General features: G+C 42.5%; 1 long non-coding RNA gene across 2 annotated transcripts; it reads left to right on the top strand.

The window, feature by feature from the left end:
* Window positions 1–7,515: 7,515 nt before the first annotated feature.
* LOC116780646 lies at window positions 7,516–12,294 on the top strand. 2 transcript variants are annotated; one of them, XR_004354553.1, is made up of 3 exons: window positions 7,516–7,619; window positions 8,022–8,261; window positions 12,111–12,294. It is a non-coding gene; the product is annotated as an uncharacterized LOC116780646 (long non-coding RNA). The 2 variants fall into 2 exon arrangements; XR_004354552.1 differs by lacking the exon at window positions 12,111–12,294 and adding an exon at window positions 10,083–10,437.
* The last annotated feature ends 1,154 nt before the right edge of the window (window positions 12,295–13,448 follow it).

The raw sequence follows: 13,448 nt of genomic DNA, 5'->3' as shown, positions 1-13,448 counted from the left end.
TATTTCTGGGACCTAAAAATAAATATTTACCTAGTCAGGAATAAACTTTAATAAATTTTTTTTTTTTCTTCTTTTTCTGCGAAGGAACTACTTTAAGCCTGGGACAATTGTAAGAGCAATAAGATTTTCATTGTAACTGAACTGCAAATAACATAAATGTAAATCGACAAATAAGGTCTTTCTTTTACTTTTGCAGGAGCAGAATGTTCCCTCCAATACCAGGACATCTCTCCACAAGTCAGTAGCTGCTCTGCCTGCGTTAAGGCTGCCTGCCCAGCAGCGGGTAACACACACGGATACTAGCAAAGGTAGAAATGTCACTGTACATTATTTGAGAACTCTGTTCCATGATATATCAGAATAATAATGGACAATAATAAATGAGAGTCCTTAGCTCTCTTCTTTGGCTGAATAGTTCTAGCTGAGTCAGAAAAGACCGGGTCTCATTTTTCCAATGCGTGCTTTTGTTAGGTCAATAGAGAGACTGTTATAGAGTGGTAATGTGAGCTGGGTAGTGTGTGCAGGTTCTGGGGCTTTATTGTGTCCCTGCTATGTTAATTAGTATTAGGAACATGATGGATCGGCAACACATGTACTTTCAGAGTCTTAAACCAGCCCTGAGAGTTTAGCACTCCATTAGTTACACATCACAGGAACCCAGGGATGTTTACTCAAAAAAGTATCACTTACAAGAATGAAACATTCTAATTCATTCCTGATAGGGGCTGTGAGGGGCACCCAGCCCACATTCAGATCCTGAGGGAGATGCTGCAGCCCAGTCCAGGGTCACACTGGGAATTCCACATCAAAGGTCTCTCCAAAGCATCTCTCAAGGGAGCGAGAAACAGAGAAGCACCAGCCTGGACAAGCAGACAATTTCTCTCCACAGCTTATCTAGTAGAGAAGATAAGAGCAGGGAGTTTGGTGAGAGATGGGTAAGACACATCTCTTAGCAAAATTCCTGCACAGAAGAGAAGGCAGAGGAAAACATAGGTCTGTTTCCTTCCCCTGGCCTAAACAGCCCCCTCTCCTCAAGAAATGCTGCCATATCAGCCAGCAAAAAAACTCCCCTCTCTGCAGTCTGAAGGCCCATATCAGCATGGGGGCACAAGCTTCCAAAAGAGCCTCAGTTCTTCTCAAAGAGCCCAGGAAAAATGATAGCAAGAGATGCTGAATACAACTTTTCCATTGTCAAATCCAACACAATGATCCTTCTATGCACCAAATAACATATAAACCTCAGCTCTGCTCCCTGATGTGTACCTCCCTGGAGAAATTCTTTGGAGTTTCCTGCCCTTCAGTAGTGTGGGAGAAGGTCACCTGTCCCACATATTCTTCCAAGGAAGCAGTGTGACCCCCAGAAGACAACAGCAAATCTATTTGCACTTTTTTTTGTGCAATCTTCCTTTCTCATTACATGGCAACCTCAGGATTCTCAGGAACAGCTGCCTTCCTTGCACAAACCTTTATTCCCCATTGCAGTCTCCTTCACCTCAAACCTGGACTGACACACTAATATTTGTTTTCTTACTAGTAGTCTTAAAAATTCCATCACAGAAATCTGCAAGTATGAAAACATAACTAAAGCAAAAAAAAAAAAAAAAAAAAGACATCTTCACCTTCCAGTAGATCAGTCAGTAGCCACCAATTTTGCAACCATTCTGTAGTGCTGATTTTGGCAAATCTCCTACAACAACTTTGTGTTCTTAACATAAGCACTGGATTACCCTTCGTCATTCCAGTTATAGTCGTTAGTAATTAATAATTAGCAGAGTGGGCCCTGGTAGAACCATGGACCTGATGCTGGCCTCAAAGTGTGAAGTCAATGATTATAATGATTGATGATTATAATCAGAAAAGAAACATCAAAACCACTTCCAGACTGTCATTGCATTATTTACACTCTACAGACCGTGATTGTATAGAGAATTGTACCTGTGCAATCTGACTGAGACAATTTGAGTTAAATATTCATACCCCTGAAAGGGATTTCTTTGTGTGTGTTCCCAGTCATATAATCTAATCTATGGACAACCCTACTTTCTCCTATGTTCAATTTAGTATCCCAAGTGATGCCAGCACATTCACAAGTACCATGTGAAATAGGCACGGTCTTGGTGATCTTGTCATACTGGCAGTCAAAAAGAAAAGTTACTTTAAATTGAAAGATAAATGTGGCTACTCTGTAACTTAGTGGGTGCAAAAACATTTTCAATATATGAATATTTCAATATATTTTTTAACCATGTTTCTACTGCAACCATACTCTAAGGACTGTTCTGATTTTTTTTTTAATGAATAAAAGGAGTGTTGACATTGTCCACAACAAAGCTAAGAGGCAATTTGGAATAATCAAAAAACGACAACATCTAAAGGGATATTTTTCAGGCCTGTGTCAGATCCTACACCATAGAGCATGTCATCATAGCCTGTCTACCTTTCAAGCATCTTAACTGCCGTAAATAACACACCCAGGACAAGCCAGATGTGCTGGTATAAATAATCAATTTGTTATTGTTACAGAGAAGCCAGATGAGCATGTGGCAAGGCACTTTAGCACTGCAGATCACTTTTCCACCTCTTAGTACGTCAGACAAGAATGATCAAAATCAGGAGTACCATGAACACCTCTCACAGTCTGCTCTCAGGCAAAGCCATTCTTGCACAGCCAGGCAAATGCTCCTTCAGCTCTTTAATATTAGCAGTGCAATCTTAATAACTTGCATTCTATATTGAACCTTGCACACTGCAACCCTAAAACTTTACAGCAGCTTCCAAGTAATGCCAAAACAGCAAGCAGGCAAGTCCAATCATAATCCTTTGCAGGATGCTGTGCTCTGTAGTCATTTCCTGCTTCTCACATGTAAAGGTAACAGACACAGCTAAAGAGGCTGAAATGGTCTTTATGGCTTGGCACATCTCTAATAAAACAAGAGCCTTGACCATATGAAGAAAGGGACAGTTCTGGGATATAAATACTGCAGAACTTGCAAACTCCTGTGGCAAGCAGAACATCTGTTTATTACATTTTCCAGACTTTTATTTTCAGTTGTTCATGACAAAGAATCAGAATTTTTACCAGTGCAAACCATGCTCAGTCATAAACACAGCACTATCCTTTTGAGGTACCTTGAGAATAACAAAGCAGTAGCTTTACTACAGGGAAGTCAAAGAGAGTCAGAAATCCAGGCACAGGAAAGACAGTTCAAGAACAGGCCACATTTTACGAAGAAAGTATTTTACTTACAGGTGAGGAGATTTATTTTGTGTGAACACAGATACTTTAAGCAGCATGAAGGAAAATTTTGAGAAGAGCTTCTCACGGCAAAACAATCTACACCAGAGTTCTCCAGAAAATCCCTACAACAATATTAACCTGCTGACACTCATCTCAAGGAACGAGTTTGGGTAACATAAATTTCACTTTGTGTTGTACTCTAGTGCAATATCACTACTGAATGAGAAAGAGGATGTGTTCCAAAAAATGTTATTGTTAATGGGAAAATCAGAAAACACCACACTCAGCACTGAAGTCCATAAGGAAATTCACTTGAGGCCACATCCAAGGTTTTAACTGTCCTTGTTTAGTCTTCACGTTATGTGCACCATTGAAAAGTGTTACGTGGTGAACTCACTTCACTGTAACACAATGCTATTTTATTAAATATATCTTTGATGGGTCTCTGGATCAGCCAAAGACCTCGGAATGAGGCAAACATAAAGCAAAGCAATTATTAAGTAAAATGAACATCCTATTCAAACTCAAACAAACCAGACCATGGCAGCTCTGTGCAGAAAGAGCACTGGTTGGATCTACTGAGAAAGAATCATGACTTCAGAAAATTAATCCACTTATGCAACTAACTGCCTTCCAAAATCTTGCATGTTGGAGACAGGCAACCAATTTCTCCATGGCAACTATCTCATGGAACACTTGTGGCCTGAGCATCAGAGGTTCACAAAGGCCCTGGAATATGGCAGCAAGGCCAGAGCAGACCACCATGAGCATCCTGTACTGCCTATTTCCTGAGCATAATAAAGCACAAGAGTCAGAGCAAATTAGATGAAAAGTATTATACATTAATGCCATCTCTGCCAACACTAATGATTTCTTAAAGTGCATGATAATTGCTTGAATGCAGGGAAAATGTCCCAAGACATATTCTTCCCATATTTCAGGGAGGTTACTGAAGAGGCTAAATCTTTTTTTCCAGTATCTAGAGCTACAATAGGAATCAGCAGAAAAGTAGTAGTGATGGGAAATTCCTGCGCTGATTGAGTGGAGGGCTTAGCTGGAGAGAGATGTACAAGAAATGTTGGTGACGTGCAGTTTCTACAGCTCCCTGCCTACTGACAGGCCAATCCCTACACTTACTCCAGACACAGAGACAGTTAAAAGTACAGTATATAGAATCATAGAATCATAGAATGGGTTGGTTTGGAAGGGGTCCTCAAAGATTATCTAGTTCCAACCCCTCTGCCATGCACAGGGACACCTTCCACCAGACCAGGTTGCTCAAAGCCCCATCCAACCTGGTCTTGAACACCTCCAAGGATAAAGCATCCCCAGCTCCTCTGGGAAACCTATTCCAGTGGCTCACCACCCTCACAGTAAAGAATTTTTTCTTAATATGTAATCTAAACCTACTCTTTTTCAGTTTGAAGCCATTCCCCCTTGTCCTACCACTACACACACTTGTAAAAAGTTCCTCTCCAGCTTTCCTGCAGGCTCAGGTACTGGAAGGCCTCAATTAGGTCGCCCTGAAGTCTTCTTTCTTCCAGGCTGAACAAAACCAATTGTCTCAGCCTTTCCTCATAGGAGAGGTGTTCCATCCCTCTGACCATCTTGGTGGCCTGCTCTGGACTCGCTATAACTGAATGCCACACATTTTCTTTCCATTCTACTTCACTAGATGCTACAATTTGTGAAGGGGAAAGGATGACAGAGAGTCCAAGCTGTTTCTTTTCTGAAGCTTTAGTCCAGATCTGTAACTACTTGTCTTCCACTGGGAATTTCTCAGTCCCCTACTGGCTCATGTGGCAGCACTCATGCAATGCACTAGATATGCCAAAGCTCACAGTCCTAATTGTATTCTAACATGTGTGGATAACATGGTTGCATTTGCTCCTGTGAACCTAAGACATTTGGCATGATATTTAAGCCCAAGCACACCCAGCATCAAAACTCCACAAGCGGGAGGAGCAGTGCTTAAACTGAATTTCTAAAATTTGTATTAATACATACATATTTCTAAACATAAAAGCTAATTTAGATAGAGGGCATGACTTACTGTTTCATGCTTATTCAGCTGTGCTATCAAAAACCGCAGGTAGGAGCTTGGCTTTTTTAAGCAGGTACCTTGATTATACATAGTAAAGAAAACAGAAAAAGCAGTGTTTCACAAACCAGGAAACACCCCACCAGCAAATCAAGCCCATGTTACCTGTCCCTCAATTCAAAACTGGTATCTTAGCATGTTCCAAATAAAAGGGCAGTTGCGATATTTTTAAGGTACAGAGGATTAAATTCAAGCCTATCAAGAGGACTACTCCACAGACAGGACATAACAGGGACTGTTTGTCATGATGAGAAAGACAGTCTTGGAAAATCTTAATTCTAGTAGATACACTAGGCATTACCACAGGCATTACCATGTTTGTTTTGTCTACAAGATGTTTGTCATTGGAGAATGTGATACAAATGTGATGGCATTAGTCTTACTTTCCAGGCAGACTTACAGTTCATCCTCTGATGGAGCACACTGAAAAAATCTAATACGGACTGTAACCAAGAGAGATGAAAATAACAAGTAGCAAAAAAGGGGCTTGAATGTCCAAGACCAAGGTAATTGGGAAAAGGCCTACATCGTCATATCAAAAAGCAGCTAGCAGCTTGTGGTCCAGCACAGAGAACCTCAGGTGTAGACATCACCCACATATATACTGACATTGCAAGACATTTCTGGACTGATCAGACACTAGTTAACTTTGCTCCACTGTCATCATTCAACTGCATAGTAGGAAGAAAAAATTCAAATTGTGGTTACATACTGAGGAAAAGAATAAGTTTCTTGAATGATAAAGGAGAAAGGCAATATCAAGTGTCTTGAAACACTAATATACTAGATGACCCAAAGGTCTGTCATATGGATTTGTCCTAGTTTCAGCCGGGCTAGAGTTAATCTTCTTTTCAGTAGCTGGTATGGTGTTTTGGATTTAGTAGAAAAATAATGATAACACAGTGATGTTTTAGTTATTGCTCAGTAGTTCTCACTCTAGATTAAATATTTTTCATGTTCCCATGATCTGCCAGCAAGCAAGCATGAAAGAATATGGGAGGGAGCATAACAGGGACAGGTGACACGAACTGGCCAAAGGGATATTCCATAAATAGAGCAACTTCATACTCAGTATATAAACTGGGGGTAGTTGTTCAGGAGGGGTCAATCACTGCTGGCAGAAAAGTGTTGAGCATCAGTCAGTGAGCAATTGTACTGTGCCTCCCTTTTTCCTCTTTGGTTTCACAGAACCACAGAACATTCTGAGTTGGAAGGGACCCACAAGTATCCTCAAGTCCAACTCTTAAGCAAATGGCCTGTAAGGGGATCAAACCCATGACCCTGATGTTGTTAGCGCCATTTTCTAACCAACTGAGATAGTTTTTATCTCTCTTTCTTTCTTTCTTTTTCTTTCTTTCTTTTCTTTTCTTTCTTGTCTCTTTTTTTATTTTAAGTATTATTATTGTTATTACTATCATTACCAGTAGTAGTGATAGTATAATATTTTATTTGGTTTGAATTTTTGAACTGTTCTTATCTCGACCCTCAAGGTTCACTTTTTTCCCCTATCAGGGAGGGCCGGGGAGTGAGTGAGCGGCTGCACGCTACTTAGTGGCCAGCTAGGGTTAAACCACGGCAGGCTTCCTCAAGTATTCCTTCTTTATTTTGTTGGACCCACTTCCACAGCCAAACAGGATAAGCAAAACACCTTTGACATCTTCATCTTTTAGTGAGAGAGGAGTTCAAAGAGAAGCTGTGTGTGTGCGTGCATACGCATGCAAGACATAGGGACACTCGCTGGCTCTCCCACCACCTCGTGGGAGCTCTGTGCTCACCGGGAGCGGGCAGGGGCTGCGGAGAAGCTGGTGCCTGCCGTGGTGCCTGCCTGCTACCTTCAGGTTTGAATAAACAGGTTCGAGGGAGAGAGAGTCCCGATGACACCCGCCCTGCCTCCTGCTCCTCGCCGCACTGAGCTGACCCTCAAAGCAGACCCCGAATGCACCCCTAGCCGAGCTGCCAGAGCCACGCAGAATTAGGGAAGGACAGACGCATCCCTCTTTGTCATAGTGTGCAGCCACAACGTCATGGGCCATAACATCACCCAGCTCCAGCGGCACTCAGCGCCATGACCGCGCTGACACTAGGTGGGGCCATCGGCCAGAGGGACCGAGCTGGGACGGGGAGAGGAGCCCGGGGTCACAGCGTCGCGTTCTCTCCCGTCCCCGTCCCAAAATCCACCCGGTATTCGGCTGAAACAGTGCCAGACTGCCTTATTTTATGTGAAGACGAGGCCATGTTTTGATGTCTAGGTCATGTTGTGCAAGACAGCGTTTACTTTAGGTAATTGTTTTAATAACATCTGTTACACCGTCTGAATAATATATGTTACAGTAATTTGCGACTCACTCTGTCTCCTGTAATCTCGGCTCAGGGATGCATTCAGAGACAGTTGCAACTCCAGACATTTGGAAGGGGAAAATATAACCCATTTCCCAAGGAACTCTCAAATATCTTGTACACACAGTTCACATTTTCAACTGAACTTGTAGTTTTCCAATTTAAGGAGGAGAAGGGAGCCTTGGGATGAAGGACTGGAGTCACCGGTTCTTTAGCATCAGTGATTTTTTTGGGGGTGCTGTTGAAAGAAAAAAGCAATTGGAGTTCTTTCAGGCACTAACTTTAATCAGCTGCAGATTAATTAAGACCAAGTCATAGTAACTAGGTGTTGGCTTGCACTTTCAGGTCTCAAAGTGTGTAAAAACACTGGAGGTGTGGTACTGTGAAGGAAGTGAGGAACCAGACTAGAGCCACTACGAGCAGGATGGTGGTGATTGTACTGCCTCTTGCCACACCCAACACCATAGTTATTTCTCCTATTGCCAGCCCAGTGGGACAACAGAAAAAGTGGAAGTCTGTTAAAACAGCACAGAGCAATGGTGGCCAAATCAGGAAATATATGAATACCAGACAATAATTTGACAGGTAGGGTGTTTGCTTGAGTTTTAATATGTTAAAAAATATACCAATCACCTGTGAATTAGTCACAGCTTTTCATAAATTTACACCGCACAAGTCTGCTAAAATCTCGTGTGGTGAACTTTCAGGAAGAGGAGAGAGGCATGAGCACAGCCAGACAGGGAGACCAGCCCCTTTCACCTCCTGACTCCTGGTATAGATCACACTGTTCCCTTTTCAAGGCAATGGCAATGTGGGCATAGACTCTGATAGCTCAGGCTTAGGCATGGGAAAGCACCACTCCCCAGAAGCCATTGAAGGTCAGAAATTATCCCTTCCCTCCTCCCTCCCTGATTATGTGTTTCAAAGTTCTGCAAAACAACCCCAAATCCAGCCCAATTCTCACTCCTTCACAAGGCCTGCAGTGATTGATGCCTGTATTGGGTTCACCCAACATAGGTGAGAATAGCAGAAGGAGGTTATGTGTGAGTGAGCAGAACTAATCCCCTCTTTCTTTGAAGCCTTAGAAATATTATCACCTATTCTTTATTGTATTTATATTTTGGGGAAACATTCAAAACAAATTAACTTCTCCCCCACAACCCCTTGTCCCTGATAATTAACTATTTGGCAATAGAGATAAAAGAAGAAAAATGCATGTGGCCAAATGTTCCTTTTGTTTATACCTCTGCAGACTATTAGGGAAAAAAAAAAAAAAAGCAACTACAGGAGAAAGAGCAAGGAAGAAAATTCATAATTTACACATAGTTGACCATAACTTTACTAGGGACTAAGCCACGTAGTCTAAAATGTAATAGCTGGCCTGTGAGTTCGGCCAAATCTATGAAGGGTATTAAAGTTTCCTGAAAAGGGTTTTGCAGTAAGTGTGGAGCCATGCAGAATAACTTTCTGTAGTTTAGGAGCTGTTCCTCTTGAGAAAATGTTGCTTTTCAATATGTATAATATGTAACTGTACTAAACATTAAGCACTGCCCTCACTTTGCTAAGGCAAAAGGCAGGTTGAAGGTGAAAACCCACTGATTTCTGTTACCATAGAAGCTGCCAGCTGTGCAACGTGAACAGCTTTGAGCACCCTCCTGTTCCTAGTCAGTGAGTCAAGAGATTAACATGCAGAGGCTGAGAAACAGAAACCTACATTTTTATTGCAGCACTCCCTCAGGTACAATACTCCATCAGGTTTGCTTCTGCACTCCTTGTCACATCGGTCATGTAGCCCTTATAAATGACAAAAACATCAACATTTGACAAGTAGAAAGGGAGTATGTCTCTCTGTATTTCTGAGTATTTCAATGTCTCTTTTATATTTTTCTGTATATAGTGAATTTTATCTCACTCTTTCTGGTTTATATTCACTGTGACAAGAAGGAATCTCAGCAATGTGCAGGCAAGGCAGAGGGACTATGCTCCAAAGAAAGATGTTTCTGAAAGTGGGTATGAGCTTCGCTGCATGCAACAGAGAGGGAAAGTTTCTATCAGCTACCACAAGTGCCTTCACCATCATGTTGCTGCCACACTGCTCACTCTCACACTGCCTTTCTTCTGTGACACATACCCACTCCTCAGGGGGCTGCAGCCCCCAGGCTGAGATGTGTACTGCTGGCAGACGTGTCAGATGTGCTCACCTTCCTTGGAGAGAGCAGCTGCTCCTGAGCCTGCACACCTCCCTGCCTGAGCAGGGACTTGGAAGCACAAGACTTGGAAGAAAGAATAGACTTCATTGTCTGAAATTCTGCTTTCTCACTGTTCTTCAACCTTTTGCTGACTCATGTATTTACTGCCTTTAGGGAAAAGAAGGGTAATTATCACAAGATTTCTGGTTTTGTCTAGGTGTTGCAGACAAGAAAGTTGGAATGGATGAAGTCTATAGACTCAGAAATATGACAGATGGAAAGAACCCAAGCAGTGTTTACCTTAGGTCTCACAACATTTTTTGTGACAGTGGCTTGCTCAGGGTTATCTCAGAATTGTCCTGAGCTTTTCAGGGAAACTTTGTTCCTGAAGGCAGTCACAGTTCAGCCGTTGAAAAGCTATAGCCTCTCTCTCAGACAGAAAAAATTAGAAACAAAATCTTATACTATATACTCTGGTAAATACTATGTTCTGCTCTCCTATTTACAGGGCACTGAAGCTTTTTAAGAATTTTCAGATAAAAGCAATTAAATCCTTGTAGCACTTAACTTTATCCCTTAAGGACAGGGAAAAATCTTCCTTGGGTTAGAGGGCAAAGCAGGGACGTAATCTTGCAAAGGTTCCTACTATCTTTCTCAGTTTAATCTCCTGCACAGCTTGCAAAGACATAAAGTACCAAACCACACTCCCAAGGTGCTGTAAATACTTTTTTTCTGTTGCGGCTTCAGGAAAGCCTGGTCTCTGGCAGCAGACCTTCTTAAAGTACGTCTCACTCCATAAATGCCAAGTCTTTCTGTACATATGATTCCATCCTCTACATGATCTGGTTACTGATAGTGATCTAAGGGTTTGATCCTTCACTTAAGGTCAGGATTCAGCCTGTATGCAGGCATGCTTGGCAACTAGCTGTGGCTATGGCTCTCAAGCACTGCTGCTATTGTGGAAATTATTGAAATTAATCTCTAGTGAGGGACACAATTATTAACCAAGATTCCTGTTGCAGGAGGCATGCAACAGCCTGCAGGGAGTTGCTGAGTCATGCATGAAATCTGCTTGTGACAGTGCAGAATGCTGCAGGGAGCACATTAACAAAACACCATTTAGGATGAAAAGACTGTTATCTTCCCATGGCAGACTACTGTAAGAATGTTAAAATACTGTATTAAGATATTTATTAAAGGGAAGGGAGAAGAATGATGCTTCAGAGTTATATGTCCACTAAAATTGAAGTTTAGATAGTATGCATTCAGAAATAATTTTATTTTCCAGTAATGACAATATGCAATATCACGTAAGAAATGAAATTGAAGAATTGATCTTATTCTTCAAATACAGGATAGCTTCAATATTAAAATTAACATATAAATTTAGCATCAATCTTATTTCCCCACTCACATCTGCTGAGTAAATGCACATAAAGAATGAATCACTGAAACAGTATACTGAGAGAATCAAAGTCATTTTTCAAAGATGTCAGCACAAATGTGAGGTGAGCCTGTTCACCAAGCATACAACAAATGTTGCAGAGGTGGCCCTTCAGACCAATAAGGAGGGCAAGTCAGGGACCCCCGGGGAAGCATCACAACCACCAGCAAGGGCAAGGCAGGGGATAGTTTTGGGCAGGACATCCCCATTTCTTACCCCTGCTCCTGTTCTACCTATTCCCTTGTCTACAGTTACATGAGCTACTGGAGAATGTGAACATCGCGTTAGGGCTCTCTGTAGCATTGTTATTGTTTACATCACTGTCGGCCCTTAACCACGTTGTCAGATCTAGAGATTAACTAGGGGGTTTTAGCAGTGTGTCTCTGGGGCAGCAACCAGCCTCTGTAGAGCCCACCGCACCGGTCTTTGGTGGGCTTGGGACCTGGACAAGCAGAGCCAAGAGCAGAGAGAGTGAGCTCTGGGCATTGCCCAGAGAGTGAATTCACCCATCTGACAGGAGAAAAAGCAGTCCCAGGGCATCCCAGAGAGGCTCCTAGGTGGCTGCTCAGCCAGGAGCAGGAGCTGTGCAGAGGCTGAAGATCTCTTGCTCCAAGAATGCCACAGCTGCTCTAGCACCCAAAAAAAGACCCAAGAGAAAAAAAACAAAACAAAACAAAACAAAACCACAACACAAAACACCAAACAAAAATACCCCAACACCTCTTTGGATCCTGGGCTTCAGCAGAGACCTCACCAGGCTCAAACCATCTTTCTTGATGCTTGAATTCTTTTTGTCCTCAGGAGGCTTCTGAGCATCAATACCTTAAGCTTCAGCCCTCCTCACTCCCGCGTCCTCCCTTCCTCAGCACGAAGTATTTGCTCCGTCACGAGGCTACCCTTGTTCACCACAAGATGGAGCTGGGAAAAGCAAGGTGTGGGGTGCCCCACCCGAAGGCCTTTCCCCGGACCCCGGAGGCGTGGAAATCTCGGGATGCTGTACCCCGCAGGGACTCCACAGGCTCAGGATCAGCCCCGCCGCTGCCAGCTGCGGTGACACGGCTGTCACCGACCTCGGTGAAGGCACGGCCTGAGCCAGGGTGCCAGTTCCGGGGTGGCCACTGTGGGCCCTGACGATGGGGCACACAGGGCTCCAGCGGAAAGGGGGCTCCCTCACCCCGCGGTTGCCCACTCTGAGAGGGTGGGAGTGGGTGGTCAGTCCCCACCAGCACAGCAGAGGTCTGTGGAACAGGTCCCAGCATTGTGCGGGCAGAAAAAGTTCCTGCCAACACACTAAGGGATTCTTAAAAACCATATTTGCCTGTAATGCCAGCCTGGAAAATATAGCTGGGTGAGGAAAGTAACATCTCTAAAATACCACTGCAGGCCAATCAGTATTTCTTAAAAAATTAATCTTCTGGATACCGTTTTAGCTATTTTAGCAATATTTTATTGCATGGCCAAACAAAAATTATTGTTCAACATGAGAACTTGCATTTCTTATTTTGAACAGAGATACATTTACTTTATTTCAAAAAAAAAAAAAAGTAATTGTGAGTTGAGTCAAGTTATTTTATAATACCAGACAAGGATCATTTTAACTTGTTTCCTTTTTCAGAACACAACTTATCAAAAGGGATAAAATTTTAAAAAATCATACCACCGAATCTGCATTTTTCAGCACAAGTGTGATAATAGTTCACTCCACTTTAGCCATGGTCAGCTTTCTTTGAAAGATGTGTCACAGTTCCAAGATGCCAAAATTCTGTTCTCTGAAAGCCTGCAGGCCATAGTGTTTATGAGCTGTCTAAGGTGCCACTGTTCGGTCTTTCTGCTGAAGATGATTCAACTTCTGTAGCAAAACAAACAAAAAACCAAAACACAAAAAAAACCCCAAACTAAAACCCATGCAGATTTCATTTAATATACAGGGATACCTATACAAAGGTTTCTGCAGGAAGGAAATCCGCTCAAAATCAGAGCTCCTGGACCTAACTGCTCTTATCTAGCCTTTGACACTTAATTTCTCTGCGGTCTTGTAGCACAGCATTTCACTACCTCATGCCTTTCTGTTTGCAACATCAAATATATTTTACTTATTACTTTTATCTCTGGAGTAGCTGTAAGGTGAATTTGTTTACA

This window comes from Chiroxiphia lanceolata, chromosome Z (genome assembly GCF_009829145.1).
Source record: "Chiroxiphia lanceolata isolate bChiLan1 chromosome Z, bChiLan1.pri, whole genome shotgun sequence".
NCBI lineage: Eukaryota > Metazoa > Chordata > Aves > Passeriformes > Pipridae > Chiroxiphia > Chiroxiphia lanceolata.
The sequence above is the reverse complement of the archived record's forward strand: the minus strand, read 5'-3'. Positions and strand labels throughout refer to the sequence as shown.